This window comes from Saccoglossus kowalevskii, chromosome 4, assembly GCF_978046115.1.
Source record: "Saccoglossus kowalevskii chromosome 4, keSacKowa6.1, whole genome shotgun sequence".
Taxonomy (NCBI): domain Eukaryota; kingdom Metazoa; phylum Hemichordata; class Enteropneusta; family Harrimaniidae; genus Saccoglossus; species Saccoglossus kowalevskii.
In genome coordinates, this window is record NC_140644.1 from 23,714,253 (window position 1) to 23,733,411 (window position 19,159).

General features: G+C 33.9%; 1 pseudogene; it reads right to left on the bottom strand.

Annotated features, from left to right (window-relative positions):
• Nucleotides 1-3,441: 3,441 nt before the first annotated feature.
• On the bottom strand, nt 3,442-5,915 carry LOC144361706 (uncharacterized; annotated as a pseudogene).
• Nucleotides 5,916-19,159: the final 13,244 nt, after the last annotated feature.

Here is a 19,159-nt window from a genome sequence, read left to right on the forward strand (position 1 = left end):
CTGGTATTATTATACTCTGCAAACATCAAGTACAATAACGCGGTAAAACTCCACTACTCCAATAACGAGATACTTAAACTCCAATACAATTCAACGAGATCTCCGATCTGAACTCAGTGCTGAACAACTCCCCTATATATACCCCCACTGTCTATAAATAGACCATTATATCAGCATACATAATGAGTCTGGAATTTACTATAAATTTCTAGAATGTTCCATTATCCTTCTATTGCCTCCTACAGTGTTCTATTACCTATTCAACCAGTTTCTAAACAAAATCTAGAATATTCCACCCAGACACAGTACGGTTCTAGAACATTCTCAGTGACACGGGAGTGGTAAATAAGTCGTATGCGACATGAATTAAATTCCTATTGATAATAACTATACACGCATAGATTAGTAAGCACATATTGCATGGTCATGAGGGCACTAGTTTGAATCTACCCCCGAGTCAAGTAATAACAGGTATGGTACCCCACAACTCTGACGGCAGCCAGCCAGGTCGTAGAAGTAGTAGTTCCTATCAATTATCGTTGCACAACACATTTAATTTGTCCTATAAGAATACGTGAAAAGTTGTCCAGTATCAGCAATTATTTATGCACATAACTAAGGAGTCCAGTATCTCATGCAGATGATTGACAAGACTGAGATTCCTGGTAATATGAAAACAATTCAGTAAACACCAGCATGACAGTGGTTTAACGCCCCCAAATTGTGATAGCAACCACACTGAAAACAGTGGCTCATGTAATGTAATGTAGTGTCAATGTTCTCTTTTACTGCTATATTTATGTCTTGACCATATTCATTATTCTCTGCACTGAGATAAACATTTCATCTAATTGTTCATATATATCCCCCGGAAGTTCAACTCTAATGGCTGGAATTTGAAGATGATAGTCTTCTTCCTCTGGGACTGGTGCATGTGGGTCAATTCCCGTTGTAGCATAATCAAGAGTTACCACTTTCATTGTATCCTGTACTGCACGTTCATCACTCCGTTGACCCAAATGGACTCCATCCTCTTTCTGTTCGTAGACCATGCATATTGTACGCTGCTGCGAACTCATCTAGTGAACGGTTAATTCCATTTACATAAACATAGTGCAAACAAGAGGTCAGACTCACTGTTTACATCCAAGAGACTTTGGTTTTCTAATTATATTGAAATTCAAGCCATGTTCCATGCTTTCCCCATATAGTAAATATTGTTGACTTAATTGCATTTATCTTTTTATCACTTTTATGCAAGCTGACTGTGTTTATGACCATGGGAAGGCATTGGATAGAAGCAATTCTGACAGAACTACCCAGTATTTGATAGGATCTCATGATGTGCAAATTTTTACATTATCATGTGTCTTGTAATACAGCATTTCACCTTTGAAAAAGGAATCTTAGACAGGTACCAGGCTACATAAAAGCATTCTATGTTACCTACTGCAATATTGATTTGCCCGGAGTGGACACAGGCAAATTGACTGCCCCAATATTTCTGAGACTTGTAAAGACAATTATTTTAACTAGTACATCTGTGTGCATTTGACCAGTCATACATAATAACTAGTGAAAGACTTATTATTTTGTCCAAGGCATTTTTAATACAAGTTTATGAAAAAAGCCTATTAGTAATAACAAAAACACCAGGAAATAACAGAAATGCCTCAAATATTACTAAAAAGCAATATATAAATAAAACAGGGACATATAAAAAGTGATTTCTACGTCTGAACAATAATGAGAATGTCAAAGCCATTTAATCAATATAATGTCATCACTGGTTTAAACAAAATGAAATATCAACCTAAACTATTTTATTGAAGATGAGTACAAAGATTTTTATACATGAACAAAACAAAAATACATCCACAAAACTAACTGATTTGCATCAGTAACCACTATGTCCGATGTTTTTGCAAAATCTGCTCTGGCATGTTTGGAAAATTGTTAAAACTTTGTGATTTAATTATGTTTAAAAATGTATGCCAGATTGTTAAATTTCATCAACATTTTGAAAGAACTGAATGTATCATGCAACCTATTGTGTCTTACTTTAGTTTTAAAAATAGTAAAAGTCTGTAAAAATGTATCTGAAAATTTGTAAAAAAAAAAAATGAATAAATAGCCACCAGTCGGATATTTTCAATCAAGTAGCCAGAGGTGACAAAATAACATGCAACTTATGACAGAATTGATCAAACATATCGAGAAAAAACAATTGCCTGAACAGACGATATGCATGCACGCACACACACATGTACACTTCTTACTGTCGTTTTAATGACACACATTGAGATTAACTTTTAATATAGTTATCATATGAACTCAATTAAAATGTGTTTGTAAATAGGGTTGCTTTTTAATTGAAGTTTAATTAAACTCAATTACAATGCAATACAACATAAACTTAATTAAAAAGCAATTCTAATTAAATATCCCGTGACTGAACATAGAAATGTTTGCGAAGCTTAGGTTTAGTAATGGGGGAAGGTATGGTACAATTATATTAATATAAATTTGATTAAATATTGAATATTATTACATTATGAAAATAGTCAGGGTCGTCACAACATTAGTACCACACACATACACACAACCCAAAACATCAATTCTGACAGTCAAACAATGAATAACTTTATTCATGGTGATGACATGGTTTTGTTCATAAAAAATAACATTACCATAAAGTTAATTACTGATTGTTTTTCTTTTAACATCAAGAGATCATTAAAGATTCAAACAAAGTGAGATCAAACCATATTAAGGGAGCAAATCATTGTAAATCAGGCATTGTAACTAAATTTAGTCTCGAAAAGGCATTCTTTTCATTTGATGTTGATTAATCAAATTACCTCGTTTGGTTTGTGTGAATTGTTTCCCATTATGTCGCCACCTTTGACAAAATCAGACTAGGTAAGCTGTTCAAAGAAAGACAGAAACTATAAATTATGTGCATCAAAGTATCATAAATGTAATGCAGCAATCTTTGGAAATTTCACAGGAATCCATTCACAGCATGAGAACTGTTCCTGGAAATGAGGTGTATAAATAAACAAAGGTAAGTGAGGCATCTGGAATAATGCAAATTAAACTGCAGTAAGAGTCCTTGTTCTGAAAAGGAAATATTTATATGGAAATAAAAAAAATAAGAGATGTTGCATTCAGTGTCATGGGGATTCATTTGCAGGTCTTGTTGTGGATAGGTGTACAAATTGCATAAAATTGTTCTAGGATTTATTTGTTGATTTGTTCTGTGCTGTAAAATTATAAATTTATGTGAATACAAATTTGCACAGAATTGATTTCATTTAATACAGAAATACCAGGGGTAAGTGAATTTGTTTTCAAAGGCTTAAAAGCTGAAGAAATAAAAAATTGTGTACATTAACAAACATCTTTTGGTAGTCATAAAAAGTAAAAAAAAAAAATTAGTCATTCTTTGTTAATAGATTTGTCATACAAATCCAACATACGGTCCACTCTTCTCATTTTATCCTTGTGATGTTCCTCCATCAAATTAAATAACCTTTTGCTTTTGGCTTCCGTATTGGTAATTGCAGCTAACATTTTGTCTTGTGTGGATATTCTGTCTAATTTAGATTTATATTTTTTAGGGGCAGTTATTGTTGTACGCGTATTTCCATTTATATTTTCGTTTGGTATTAAGGATATATCCGCATTAACACTAGTTGGCGCTATTGAATCAAAAGTGTGTTTGGGCGTTTTACGGTCAGCTCCAGTTTTTTTGTTGTTATCGATTACTTCCATGTAATTTTTTTTAAAAATTTTTCCCATTTATCCCTTGCTTGTGTCATTGAGACCATGATCTCATGTTTTGCCATATCAGAAATTATTTCATGCCATAATTTTTCATGTCTTACAGACGCTTTAAATTTATCTTCCTTCCCTGATCTCAATGACACAATCAGTTTTTCTTCTGGCTCTGTCCAAATATGATTTTCAGTTGGTGTTGCTGGCATTGGTGGTGGTGGTGTTGCTGCAACAGATGGAACTTGTGTTGGTGGCGGTGTTAAATCTTCACCTGATGTAGCTTATAGCTGACTGACTACAGCCTGTTTCACGCTTTCATCTGTTAAATATTTTGAAATATGAAATAAAGTTAATTTATTTTTGTATATAAGCCATTATTATACATCCGACAACAGAAACAATATAAAACTTTTTCTTTATTTTAACTTAGGACACAGAAAAAATGTAGCACATACCAGGTAATTGAAATAAAATCTTGACATCGACACAAATGCCTCTGCTGTTATTTCAGACTTTTTATGTCTCACTAAATTAGCTCTTTACATTAGCACCCAACTTATAAACAATCAAGTTTTTAGAAAATCCAAATGAAGTGCTGGTCGACAATCTTTGATTGGATTGTGACACAGACCAAATTTCATTGATGAGCGGAATAAAAGGTAGAGTTGAGTAGAGTCGAGAACAAGGTGGAGTGGAGTAAATGGTAGAATACAGTGGAGAAGAGCAGAGTGGAGCAGAGAAAACTAATCTAAACTAGAGAATGGATTAGAGTACAGTACTAGACAGATAAATTGTCCAACCCAAAAAGATATACTCACCTCAAATCATGGATCTTACATATTTACTTGTTACCAAAACTTAAATTGATACATAATCAAGTATAAGTGTGTTTTTTTATGAAATAATTGAAATATTACATGTGGACATGAAACAATAAATGAGTCTGATATCTCGTGCATACTATTAACATCCCAATAGCTGCACACTTAGTGGTCTGATCCGTACATTCACTGTACGCAAACGTGTCAAGCAACTGTGTGTGTATAACGGTTTGGCGATCCACATGCAATTTGTGTTCGAGGATGTTTATATGGACACCTGTGTAAATCCGTCTCCCGTATTATTGTATCCATTGCGTACTGCAAAAGGAGCCTATAAACAACATGTATAATAAGCGCAACAATACGAATCACCGAGCACAACTCACTGACAAGGAGAAAATAGTGATACAACGTACAGTACGTAAATTTATTCTATGTACAAACAGGCATACATGACGCAGTACTTATCACAATGGAAAGCCGATTTATGTGCACTAACATGCTCAGTACAACCATGTTACAACATTAGTATAGGAAATCCCTGCCCATCCGCACGCCCGAGACGGATAACTTTCGAATCGGGCTAGTTAAAATTTCCCTGTCCGGTGGTCGGGTAACATTTTACCACATTCTTCCGCCGAAATTAAAATAAAAACAAGTGATTAGCTAAAACAACGATAACAAATACCATTGCCGTCGCACATCGCGACTTGCCGACACGCATTCTCAATCCACATCGAGGAATCCATTGATCTATTAACATAATAATAGATACGTGACCTCGGGTCAGGTCTTATCTCCCATGGTGCAGTGAGACTACTGGTGACCCCTGACCAGTTCTATCGTTGTGTAGTTGTTTACAAAGTTCTCGTTTCGCGCACGTCATGTACTACGGTGTGTACTGGTATAGTTTTTGGTGGGATAGACCCCCCAACAAAGAAACAGAAGTTAAGCACCGATCGAATTGCGGCAAATAAGGAGTATGATCATTCAAAACGACGTATACTGGAAGACTGAGTTCAAGGAATGGCTCGTCACCGATGACACAGGCAATCATTACTAGTACGGTGTATTGCCGTATATGCCTGGCTATTATCAAACTTTTGAAAGTTACCAGCCCCGATGCCTGGTGTATGTAATCCGAACAAATTTCCTATACAGGCAACATTTGAATTGTGCCCAACACTATATAAAGAATACGAGTCATACGTTTATGGTGTATTTAATCTAATCGCTCAGACCGTAAAGACGAAGAACAATATTATTTAATGTCTAATAAACTTACCTGTCTCTTACGTTCACTTCGTTTGACATCTTGTAGTTTTCTTTTTTTTTAAATTGCACAAAATCTAAATAATGTCGAGTATGTAATATTACACCAAACTGAATGTACATATAATCATCGAATAAAGGATAATTTGATTTGTTTACCATATTACGTCATTAATCTTAACCAATAGGGGGGTCGCAATGGTTGTTAATTATTATTTTTTAAATAATAATCTCGCGAATTGATCATACAGCAGACGACTATAGTAAACTTTCGGCGGTTCACACGACAATCAGACAAAAATGGAAATGATCATCGAAAAAAGGATAATTTGATTGGTTAACCGCGTTACGTCATAAATCATGTGACCCCCTATTGGTCAAATATTTTAAAAAAATAATAATCTCGTGATTTGAACACACAGAAGACGACTGATGTACACTTTCTGCGGTTCACGCAACAACTTGTTCATACAGTTTATATTCACAAAAACACACAGCAAGGTAAGTTTGACTTATTAATGCGTTGGAAATACACACACAGAAACTATTTAAACACCATATGTATTAACATACGAATGTGTGAATATATTGTTTTCGAGTGCATATTGATCTTGGGGAAAAAACAATATTCAATATTATTACTGTGTGACGCGTAACAAATGTATTTATAAAAAAAAAACGATTTCCTTTCATCACCTGAAATAATAGGAGGATAGTATTCATGATATCAATGACAATAAACGTTAAATATATAAGCGTTTTTTTTTTACTAACATTGTACATGACTCAAATTATTTGAAAATGTATATTTACAATACAATACGTCGATGTTTGATACAACATAATTTCGTTTTCAGTGTCAAAATACACAAACATAAAATGCTTGGTTAATTAAAAATAAAAAAATACCCCGGAAATTACCAAAAATCTGCAATGAGATGCTAATTTTAAACACCGCGGAAAACTCGTGCACTCTGCGATGTCATCTTGGTTAACTTAATCGGAAACCCCCTCTTCAGCTAGCATGCACCGGTAGCGATATCGCAAACTACGTTGTATGGCCGTGATCGGCGACCTCTGGTACTAAGTAACTCTATGAATGAGGTATTTCCAGAGGTCAGGGTTCGTTAAATTTGCATCGACCTGTCTCGTCTGTAGTTGAATGAAACCTGCCTCGATTTACAATAGTTCCCCTTCCAATGTGACTTCATTTCGAATTTGTTTCACCGGCATTTGGGTGATTGAGTAGTAAAAACTGCGAATAGCCGTTGTGTAGTAAAATATTAGGGCCCATTTCTGTTTGAGGGAAGGTAAATTTAGACTCAACCCACCCAATGGCGATCGCTATGTTTATATAACTGTATGAATATGTCATCGGCTTTACATAATACATTGTGTCCCTCCCTCAATGGAATTGATAACACGACGCCATGACAGTTTTCACGCAATATTGAGACTTCGCCGACGATTTTTCGGCAGTTTCCCTCGAATTGTAAATATTTTTATTTTATTTTTTTACCTGACGATTTGACATCAGCAAATTACGGTGTATGGTGTATTTCGATGAGTTTCTGTTACACATACATATGAAGCGAATGATTCGTTTTAAAACTTTTTTTACAAAATGGCGATTATCTCAGTTTCATTTTTTACTCAAAATTTCAACTTTAAAACTATTTAACTTCTAGACGGGTCATTTGCAGGGGTCATTATTCAGGTCTATCCTAAGTAAATGGCTTCGTATGGTTTCACTGTCTTCACTGGAACAGAAACAATAGAGCGGCCAATTAGCGGCTCAATTCCTTTGATACTTTATATATACCTTTGGAGGACCAATCTCGGATTTGGTCATTTGGTGATATCTTCAGTCCTCATTTTTTACCATATTTTGTACAAATTCATATTTTCGTTATTAAAATAAAATATATAATAGATTAGTTGAAATATACGCATTCATAATAATGTTATTATATTTATTGTGTAGGTATAAGTGAAGGAAATGCTAAGAAAAAATACATTGCCATGTGAACCTTCCATGGAAAAAAAAGCAAAGACAGTGGAGAGGAGCAGTGAGACAAAAAAGTAAATTACTAATATATCAAATATTATTATACATAGTCCAACAATATTTTCAATTAGGCTGGCCTCAACACACGCTATACTGATATATTTTTTTTTAGTCCGAATTTTCCAGGATATCGTTTGCACTTTTATATTCCTTGTTGACTGGATGCGACTTTTGCGACCCAATGTTTATCCAGTTCATAAAGTATTTTATCATACACCTTATAGGTATAATTACAATTTTACGACGGCATGACCTCAAACACACGATGTAATTTAGAATGACGCGTTTTGTTTTTATTGATGAAAGCTGGACGCGCTGGGCCAGGAAATTGTTGCCCTGATATGAGGGCGCGCTTCCCACGGCGTTACGAATCCGGGCTAATGTGATGAGGTGTATAGTAATCGTTTTTAAGCTTGCCCATATTGACCTTAGTTCCAAAAACCGGAAAGTGGGACAGATTTTGAATCATTGAAATACGGCATGTATACACTCACAACCCCTCATCAAGTGAAGAACTGTGATACACTGTATTAATAACGAGGAGATAACCATAGAGGGCGTAGGCGTAGTTTTGGACAGTTCGCGTCAATGCAAAAGATTTTACAAATTCGTTTTTAATATTAATTATCATATCACAATAAAATTTCAGTGGCCAGTATAATTAATGCAATATCTTCATTTAGCAAATATATGCTTCATAAGTATTTCCCTAACTTTTATGAATTATAATGTATCCAAATTATTATTTCAGATGATCAACGAAAGAAATAATCAAAGCCTGTCTTTGAGTGATTTGACATCGAACGTACTTAAATTAGTAATTCCCCAGCCAGTAACACAAGAAGTTTTCGAAGACGCTAAAAGGCTAGCTATATTTATGGTAGATTCACTCACAGTCAGGTGGCGCACAAGTTATAATAATTTACTAAATGGGGACCGCCATTTTGAATGCGGCATGGAACTAAAATAAAAGACATTATTTTTTTTTCATGCCGTATTCAAGAAGGCGGCCTCCATGTATTAAATATTGCCTTTATTTTATTATAACTTGTGCGCCAGCTGACTGTGGGTTCACTGGTATTTTATTACACACTAAATCCACATTTCATTTAATTTTATGTTCATGATATGTTCGTGTTAGGCTCAGGTTACTAATATAAAAAAAAAAAACTTACTCATAGGGATAATTATTTTTACCCAAAGTAGAGCAGAATATTCTGAAATGTATGACACTTTAGTAACAGTTAAATAATAACACATGTTTGTTAGGGTATCTAGTAGACATCCACCATGCACAATCGCATCTGCCATGATACATCACTCACACTCACTCTCTCCCAAAAAAACAACACTATTCGAAGTATGCAATATTATTTTTTTTGTATTATAACAAGTTTCACATTACTCAATAGCAGACATACATTGTTTGCTGAAAAGAAAGCGAAATACACACAGTAAATGTTAATTTCGATGGATACTCTTTATAGTAACCGTGTTTAGGGCAATGTGAATCAATCAGTCAATTTATAGAGTATAACATTTTCTGAATGAATTGAGGAATTCTTAAATGCCATTAGTTTAACAACTTGCCATATAAAAATGTCAGAGTGTTGTGGAAGTAACTGAAATTACTTTCTCACAAACGTACCACATCTTATATTCACAAGTCACACAGCTTAGAGCGTTTTCGGTTAGCATCGGCGTTGAACATCCCGCAGCAATCCCGGCTGCGACGTTTCAGTGGCGGCTTTGCCGTAAATTTTTTCTTCATATAAAGCAACCTCTTAAAACCTTGAAAGCAACAGCGGCCGGGGCAGCACCAGTGTAGCTAACGACAATTTGTTATGCGTAGTATGGTAATCGTTGCGCAGTAGTTTTCAGTGATTACATCCATGTGATATACCCATGTAATATCCACTTTGCGGGCAATATACTGTGTAACATCCATTTTTAATCAGTGTCATGTGACCGAATCTCAACCAAACACAACATGCGTACCATCAGTGAGATGTGATAAATTATCATAGCCTGTGGAAATAGACGAAATCTATTATTGTCTGTCATTATTGATTGTTGTCGTCATTTTGAACATTACGCTGGTAAATAATTATTATTATTTGAAACTAAAAACTATGGTGAAACAATCAAATTCCTGAAATATTCAAATTCGAGACTTCCCATGAGAGGACTATTGCGTAATGATTAAAGATACACAATAATTTGAACTCCTGTGCACTGAAGATATTGGAGGCATTAAGTACAAATACTATAATATTAAAAACACATTTCCAATACACAAAGGAAATATTTGGTTTATTGCATGCAACATCATTGAAATATGTCTCATTTTGTCCATTGTTCTTATATTACATTACAGTTATGCATATTAAGAAACACATGAAATTAATTAATATGCATGGATTTCAACCCTGAAGTAATCAGATTTGTGGATTATTTAAAAGCACCTATGTCTGTGGAGCGCCTATAAATTAGGTAATTAGTAAGTACAAAATGTAACCCTAAGCTGAACATGTAAATGGATTATCCCTAAGTATCTACATGTGTATGTACCAAGTTTTATTGAAATCTGTTTAGTGGTTCTTGAGAATAGGTGAAATGCTTAAAATTTGCTAATTATTATGCATTATCATTATTACCATCAGCATTATCTCAGAGCATCCATGTACCAAATTTCATTGAAATCTAGTTAATTAATATTAAAATTATGCACAGAATTTTAAACAAAACTAGTCAAAATCTGATAATTAGTTCTTGAGATATTAGTGGAACACACATACTAACCGCAAAGACTTGTTTTATATGTGCTTCACACATGGAAGTCAACAATAATATAGTACAGAAATTACAGATGTAGATTACAGATTATATTACTACATGTACATACTAATAATTAAACTGGTAATCAAGGACTATTGTTAAGAGAAATCTGTCATGTGAATAAACATTATAATTATCGTCATGAATTAATACTTTCTTCTCATTAAACACCAAGTGTCTCTCTATAACCTGTTTTGCAAATCCGGAAACAATCTTGCATGTTGTTCCTTCACAGTAGTGAACAAAGCTTTCTGCCTGCAGTGTAGATTTAAATGGAATAAAAACTTGATAATTCGACAACTCGTATGGTCTACAATGGTATTCAGTTATGCTGGTGGTATTTGCATTTTCTTCTTATTGATTTCGAATCATCCAGTCACTAATTGATGGATATATTTCATGCTCTGAATTATTCATGATTCGCAGTGCTGCAACAAATTTGGCATACTTTATTTGCAATGTATAAATACATAGTAATTTGTGTTAAATTGTTGCTCTGAATATATGAAAATACAGATTGTAGACCAGATTTGATCACTGTAGATGGATACATATTTACTTTTATTCTAAAAGAATCGATGTTAAAGGGATATTCACTGACTTTTTGAGGAAACAATACATACTACTATGAATGAAATGTATACATATACATTCAAGCTGTATTTTCAAACATGGGGTCAACAAATGTTCATATAACAAGTTGCATGCTGTTGATGACACTGTTCAATATACATTGATGAAAATGTACAAGGGTTGACATTTGTGGTAAATGAAAGTTGCAACTTGTTGACTTTGGTATCATGGCTTTTAGTTATATTTCTAAACACTGCAATCCTGGCATCTATTTACTGTTTTACATTCAAATTCACTGAAGGTTCTTGTGTTTTGCCAATTGCTACTAGAAGTTGGGTATCAAATAAATAATGCTTGTGGGAGAACCTGGGCCTTTAACTTCTGCATTGTTTAAAGAAAATGCCAATATTTGTGAATTCGGAGAATTGTGCCAGTATGAAACAGTTTTCTGAAAGATTTTTATCAGATCAGATGAAATGATACACAAGCAAGTTTTGCTTTCAAATTCACTAAATGTCTGAGAGTTTGATTTCGTATCGATATTTTGTGTGAGATGCAAACATGTTTACAATGGCAAGTGAGCTTATCTCATGGAAACCATCATTAAATATGCAAATGAAATATGAACTTAATTAACGTAATTATTTACCTCTCCATGATCATTATATGAAAAAGAATATCCTTGATTCAACAATTCCATATCACAAGACACTGACTTAAAATTCTTTACTTTTCAGTGATTCCACATTTCCGGGCAAGTAATCTTGGATGTTCTGCAAAAACATCCCACTTTTGGATGGCACTTTCCAATAAGAACTGGTCACTTTCTTTTTTAAGACACTGATAGTGGCCTTGTATTCATGCTGTTCTGGTGGTGGGTGTGAAAAACAATGTTAGAAGGCGTGTCGTTTCATAACACCAACAGTTAAGCTGGTATATGTTTACTGGAGACATGTAATTGAGTTTGGTTACAAAAAATGCATAAATATGAGAAACTTCAAATATAAATATCAAGTTTGTGATCATAACTACTTTGGAAATTTAGAATCAATGTAATAAATCTGATTTTCGATAATACTAGATTCACTCTCAATTACTGACTATACACTACAAATTCATTCAAAAACATTTTACCTGGTCACACGAGTTACCTTGTTTCATTAATTTGGATATCCAATTTTATTGCATATATTATGTAGGTAAAAGCAATAAACGACTTGCAGTATTCTTGCTTTTTGGGCCAAATTACTATCGGCATAAATAACATTACCCCTAAATGTAATTGGACTGTGTCGTTAACAACGAGTAAATGAGTAAACAACAATAGAAATGAACTGTGTGTCATGACTTACTTTGTTAATGTATTACTTACTTTCCATTAGATCCACATTTGCCGCCTAACAATAACATTCGCAAATCTTCATATTTTGCAAAAGATGTACTGATATCCGTGGTGGGAGCCTCTCTATTGCTATATAGATAAGCTAATCACACACTCCCATTCCATGATTCATACCTTTAAAAGATAAGCTTGTATTAAAAATGATGCATATTTGAATGCGTGTACAATTTGTATTAGCTAAAAAAAACAGCATCAATGCACCATTTGTTTCAAAATCCAGAAAAAATATCAAGTTTAGTCTAAAATCATTGTTGAAAAAATTCAGTTTCACCCAACTACTCGTATTCTTTACCTTTCTGTACAGTAATTCAGTGGAGAAGTTCTTCAATATCAACTGCCAGATGTAACTTCACTAGCTATCAAATACACAAGCCTTTCCATCAGCGATCATACATCCGCAATATGATGTTTGTAAATTGCTGGTGAGTAGGCAATTCTTGTAACCTATAAAAACAGATATTTAAGATTAGATAGCAAATTGCTACAACAAATCAGTGAATAAATAAACATTACCAACCAAAGACTGGAACAAGCCATTGTTCCCCAGCATGAACCTGAGAGCAGAACTTGTTCTAATAAAGTGGTATACAATACTGACACTCGGAAAAAAATGCTTCAATGTGGATACCACCCCCCTCATGAAAAACAAAATGTCTTACAGTTGAATGTGCCCCCACATTAAGAACCATAGCCACACAGCAAGTGGCACATTTTTGCATACATAGCACTTTAAACTTTTCATGTTTGCCTGCAAGCATTGTGCATACACCATTAATAGGGCAAATAATTATGATTCAAGTGATTTTATTTAGTGTGATTTTTAAACACAAACACATTACATGTACACAACAGCTGGGCAACAAAGTATTGGAACAGCCAATTGGAAACATTTCTGGCAGCTTAGCAAAAGACTTTCCGTTTTAACTTTAGTGTTCACCACCCCATAAATTCTCAACTGTACCTTCTGCAGAATGAATCAGTCACACACGTGCAAACAGAATTAGAGTAGTATGCTAAGCAGCAATTAATGTTGCCAATTGGCTGGTCCAATACTTCGTAGCCCAGCTGTAACAGAAGACTAAATACACAGATAATAACATTTGCTAAAATGACATGCAACTAATTAAAATGTTTTACAGTATTTGTGAAAAACAGCAAAGGTCGTGGTTGGAATTTTTATTTAACGGTTTTAACCCTTTCAACACAATTTTCCTGTGAAAATTTACAACAAAATTTGTCTACATTTTTGTTATTTTTCACATTATTTTGGACCAATACAGAATAGAATTGTTATATACTGGTCTTAACACAATTTTGTGAAATGATCTCACACAAAACTATTTTTTATAAAGTGACAATAGATTAAAAATGTATTGTCTTGTAATTCTGTTAACACATTTTTTTGAGGAGAAATGAAAAATTTGTAACTCCTGGAAACACCCATTTAAAAAAGTAAGTTCTTAGCAACTTCACAATACATACAAAACTGCAAAATATTCACTGTTATCACAATGTGTTTTTGCCAAATTTAGCTGTGTTATACATTTTTTCATTAGTTTGTAATTTTTATATACATCTTTACATACATCTTTTTCGTAAACATGACGGTTTAAAAAAGGAAGTGACTGCATAATCCCAGAATTACTTTTTTTGGTGGTGGTGGTGGTGGTGGTGGTCGTTTATCCTAGGCATATACATTGATACCTGGACCATACTGTGCACATGTAGGATTGTTCTGTCCATTTTTGCCCCTCTGTTGACAAAATATATTTTCTACAAGATTACTGTTGCATCTTGCTGCAACTACACCACTACCTGGGTGTCTGTTCATTGATACTTTACAGATTTCACGAAATCCTATTATCATAGAATAGATATCAAATTTTGCGTTGTCTGAGAGTAATGTCTTATTTCTCTCAGGTATTCTGAGATCAGTTAGTTCATTAACCTAATGCTCCCATTCAAGAAAGTACTCCAGACTACTTTCATTTTCAGCTAAACGCAGATCATTCATTGAACATACTGTGAACTTTAATCCTAATATCACCGATGTACAGAAATTCGCATTAACAAGGTATCTGCTATGTATTAGCCAAGGCCAACTCGGACAGTGCGGAAGGGGCGTGTAGTTTCACCTCCATCAGTCTGTCGTTTGATGGCATTAAATACAATCCCATAGTACTTAAACTTTCCCCTATAAAATTGTATGAAAGTCAATATTTCATATATTTTCAAAATGTCTAATTACATAGATAATTGACAATGAAAGAGTCTGTATTTGCAGAAAATTTGTTAAAGACATGGTATGTGTAGGTGGTTCATTACTATGTTTTCAATTGACAGTGTAATCAAAAATCTTATCCCAACAAAAATGGTAGAAAATATTTATTATTCCATGAGACAATGCTGCAATATTTTCACTGTATTTTCTTCTTTTCACTGTAATTCACAGAGATCATTGGATACTAGTCATAGTAAACATTAAGACAAACTACAGAATGAAAAAGTAAGTTGCACAATTTTTTTTAGCTCCGCTGTCATAGAAGATGAGGACACCCTTTTTTTTTACCTTGGTCCTCAGGCTTTTTGGACAGACCTGATTTATTTATTTATTTCACCAGTTACATAGGAAATGAAATAAATACTAATGTACAGAAATGCATATATAAACAAAATATTGCTTTGTAGGAATGCAACTGGTGAGGGGCACGGAAATAGTTCGGTATTGAACTAGTCTAGTCCATGTCCCCGCCTAGCGGAGATACATGAATGATGAAAATACATTTTTTCCCAATATCTTTTATGTCCTCGGACCGTGTATGACTTTACCTTTCGAGAGGAGGATAGTAAAAAAATTAATATTTTTTTGGTAAATGAATATTTATTTGGAGAAAAAAATGTCCATTACCTTGCCATAACAAGGCTTTCATTGATTTTACTTTCACTGGAGTCAATGTATTTTAAGCTTTCCAAGCCTCCAGAATTATGAAATTTGGGTTTTCAGATAAACTATTGATTCATTCGTTTCATCATTACAACAAATAGCAGGATATTGGGGTTCAGTTTCTTTTGAAAGCTGGTGGCACTGCACAAAAATAGGTGGACTCGGGCCAATGGGTTAGCGTGAGATATTTTCGAAGAGATGTGTTGTCAATAACTTTTTCTGATTGCGTTCTCTTGGTACCAAAATGCTTGTACAGTTGGATCATTATTAGCACCACCACGATGTCTGTGATTACTAAAATGTGCCTTCAATGGGTGTTGACAAAGTTTCTCACTCAAAAAATATTGCACTCCATGATTTAAAAGATACTTTGTTGTTTCCACAAATGATTTAACTGAAAAATATGAAACATGAAATCAAATTATGCCAGATTAGTATCAGATTCAATTGTGGAAATGGCAAATACAGGACCGTGAGCAACAAAGCCGGTCAACAGAGCCCTTTGAATGTTTGCAGCCAGTTAGTTAAAATATAATGTGCCTTAACAAAGAATGTAGAGAAGAATTTGACAATTTATGATGAAACTGGTCACTATGGACCTTTTCTTATTGAAGCTGTTACAATATTAGAAACCTAACACACAAAACATAATGTTACTGTAGGCATACTTGTAATCTTTAAACCCTCTATGGTTTGTCTGCTTATAAACATAGCACTTCTGAGGTTTGGTAAAATTTCAAGGCTGTTGGGAAATCCTTCCAACTAGCGAAATAATTTAAGAAATCGTGCTCAGGTCACTATAAAAAAGCATGAACAAATTTTATTTATAATTATTTGTTGAAAAAAACAAGCAGATGAATGTCACCAATCCTGTTTCTGGTTTTTCATCAACTACTGGATAACGTAACTGTGAAACAGACAAAATGTTGGGAGGTGTGATTATTTTTTTTTTATTTATTTATTTATAAATTATGTTTTTCATTAATGATGACGGCATAAAGTTGAGTTCGTTCAGTCATAATGAAATTTAAATCTCACCTTAAGTCTTGGGTTATTTATATTTCTATATGCAAGATTGTTTTTTTTTTCTTAGATATTCTTCTTTGCATCTAACGTTCAAACAAAAAAATTGTACATATATCGCACAAATTTGGCAGTCTCTCTAGTATCAGGTGGTCCATGTGTCTCTATGGCATTGGCCACAGTTTTACTCAGCACCCGTGAAAAGTAGAAGGTTCAAATAGTAAATACTGTTAGTTAAAGTTATGACTTTAATATCTATATTTTTTATCAGAAGGGCACCTGCCTGCATAAATATTAAATTAGTCTGCACATGGTGGTTCGTATTTTGTGCATGAAAAATGCAAGTGCACTTCAACATATTTTCATTCACCTAGCTTTCACATATGTAACAGGTGTCCTGGTCTCACAACGAGCTTGGGTTCCGTCATTGATGAAGAATTTTTATCAAATTTTGCAAATGATCATACAAACACTGGCAAATGTTGGAATTTCCAACATAAACATACCCGAGCAGCATGATTAACTCTCATAATTGAGAATGATGTAATGTTGATATGATCATATTCAATTTTATGGAGTAAATTGATGTCTCTGGACTGGTCATCAATCACTAATTTTGGCCGCCATAATATAGGATTTCCATTCTGTTAAAAATGTAATACCCATTAATATTCCATTAACTGACAGGAAAATGTATCTACCTTCACAGCTCCACCATCATTTTGATTAGAAAACAAGCAGCCCCTCAGCTGAGATAGGTCTGCTATTAGAAATGCACATTTCAAATAAGAATTGAAGTTGTTACCATAAAATAAAAAAAAAATCGGAGAGGTCCACATGTACCGATAGTACCTATATATGTAATATATGTAATAAGTTGGAAAATACAGTGAGGTCGGAAATTAAGCGATCGTTTAAAAAGTGGTAAGTTGGGCGAAATGATTACTGTAGTTCAAGTGATATCAGCGTATTTCTAATTTAGTTTTTAACTCAAAAAATATTTATTTACTCACTGTTTACTATAGCTAGAGCGCCGTACATGTTTTCACTTTCAGGTTAGTTCTTCTGCCGATTTCTCGCAACCAACAACGTGATTTTTTTATCTGGGATTTCGAGAAACATAACATGAATCGTTATGGCATTCATACGCACAACATTTCGTCATGTTCCAACTTTTAAGTAGTCAGTTAACAAGGTCTTTCATAGTAGCATTTCTATGGGATTGACGTACCAGCATGAATGGCTTCAATTGTCAGTGTTCACTGATGACATCATCTGACTGGCCCTCTAGAGGCGAAATGACGCCAGGAAAAGCGGACGTTTGTCGTCTGCTTCACAGGCCGTTTTATACCCGATATTTAGGGCATTTCGCAGCACATACAAGTTGTTTTTATCGACAGAATTCATTCATAGATCTCAAATTTCATGTACAGAGTGTCAAAAGCCACACCTCTGCTCCCCTTTAATAATGATTGGACCATGTACCGCAATCTTTCCATTAATTCAACCGCTTCATTAATTCGTCCACCTAATTTAATCATTTACATTCAAAAAAAAAATATTGATATACGGAAATACACAATTTATTTACCGCTCGGTTAAAAAAATATCTGGTTGAAAGTTCAACTTGCCTATCAATCGCACTGTATTGTGGGTAATGAAAATTGTGACTCTGAAAACTTTAAAATAAATGATGAAAACCAAACAAACATGTATTATCACAAATATAATGAAGAATTTTGTAAGAAAGTGTCTTACACATACCAAGGCAAGTTGTGGGATATCAATGACTTTGCTCGACCTGTAACAATGAAATTTTATATTTTTGTTCTAAAAAATTGACCACTTGGGAAAATTATTATTGTTTTCTACTCTAATTGATAGAAGGAATGTGGTACTTGGTTGAGAACAGTAACTCTATTTTAACACTTACTGTTAAAGTTGAAGAATGCTGCGTTCCTAGTAATGTTTGTCCATTAAATTGTGTTGGGAAAATATTTGTGATCTGAATTAAATCTCCAGGTTGAATCTCCATCTCAGAGTTTTCTCGTCACAGTGCAGTTTTCACTATTTTAGTTTTGTCTTTCAGAGCAACATGCCTCAAAGAAATTTCTTCTCCACAACTGTATTATATTGCGTAATAACATCACTCTTGTATTATTGATATCTGTAAAAGTTTTGGCAGACTTCCCGTATAACGGTCATCTACAGGTATAAATGATGATGGAACCTCCAACTGTGGTTGAAGATCAGCAGATGAAAAATATTTTCATCATGTATGTTATAAACTTTTTGTTTGATGGTTTGATGATATTTTATATTGTAAATTGAAACCATTTTTACAGTTGGAAAAAGGCGAGGAAGGTTGTTTGATATGCTTTGATTAGATGCAATTAGACGGGTCTTTAATAAACAAAAATATCATCATTACTTAGGAA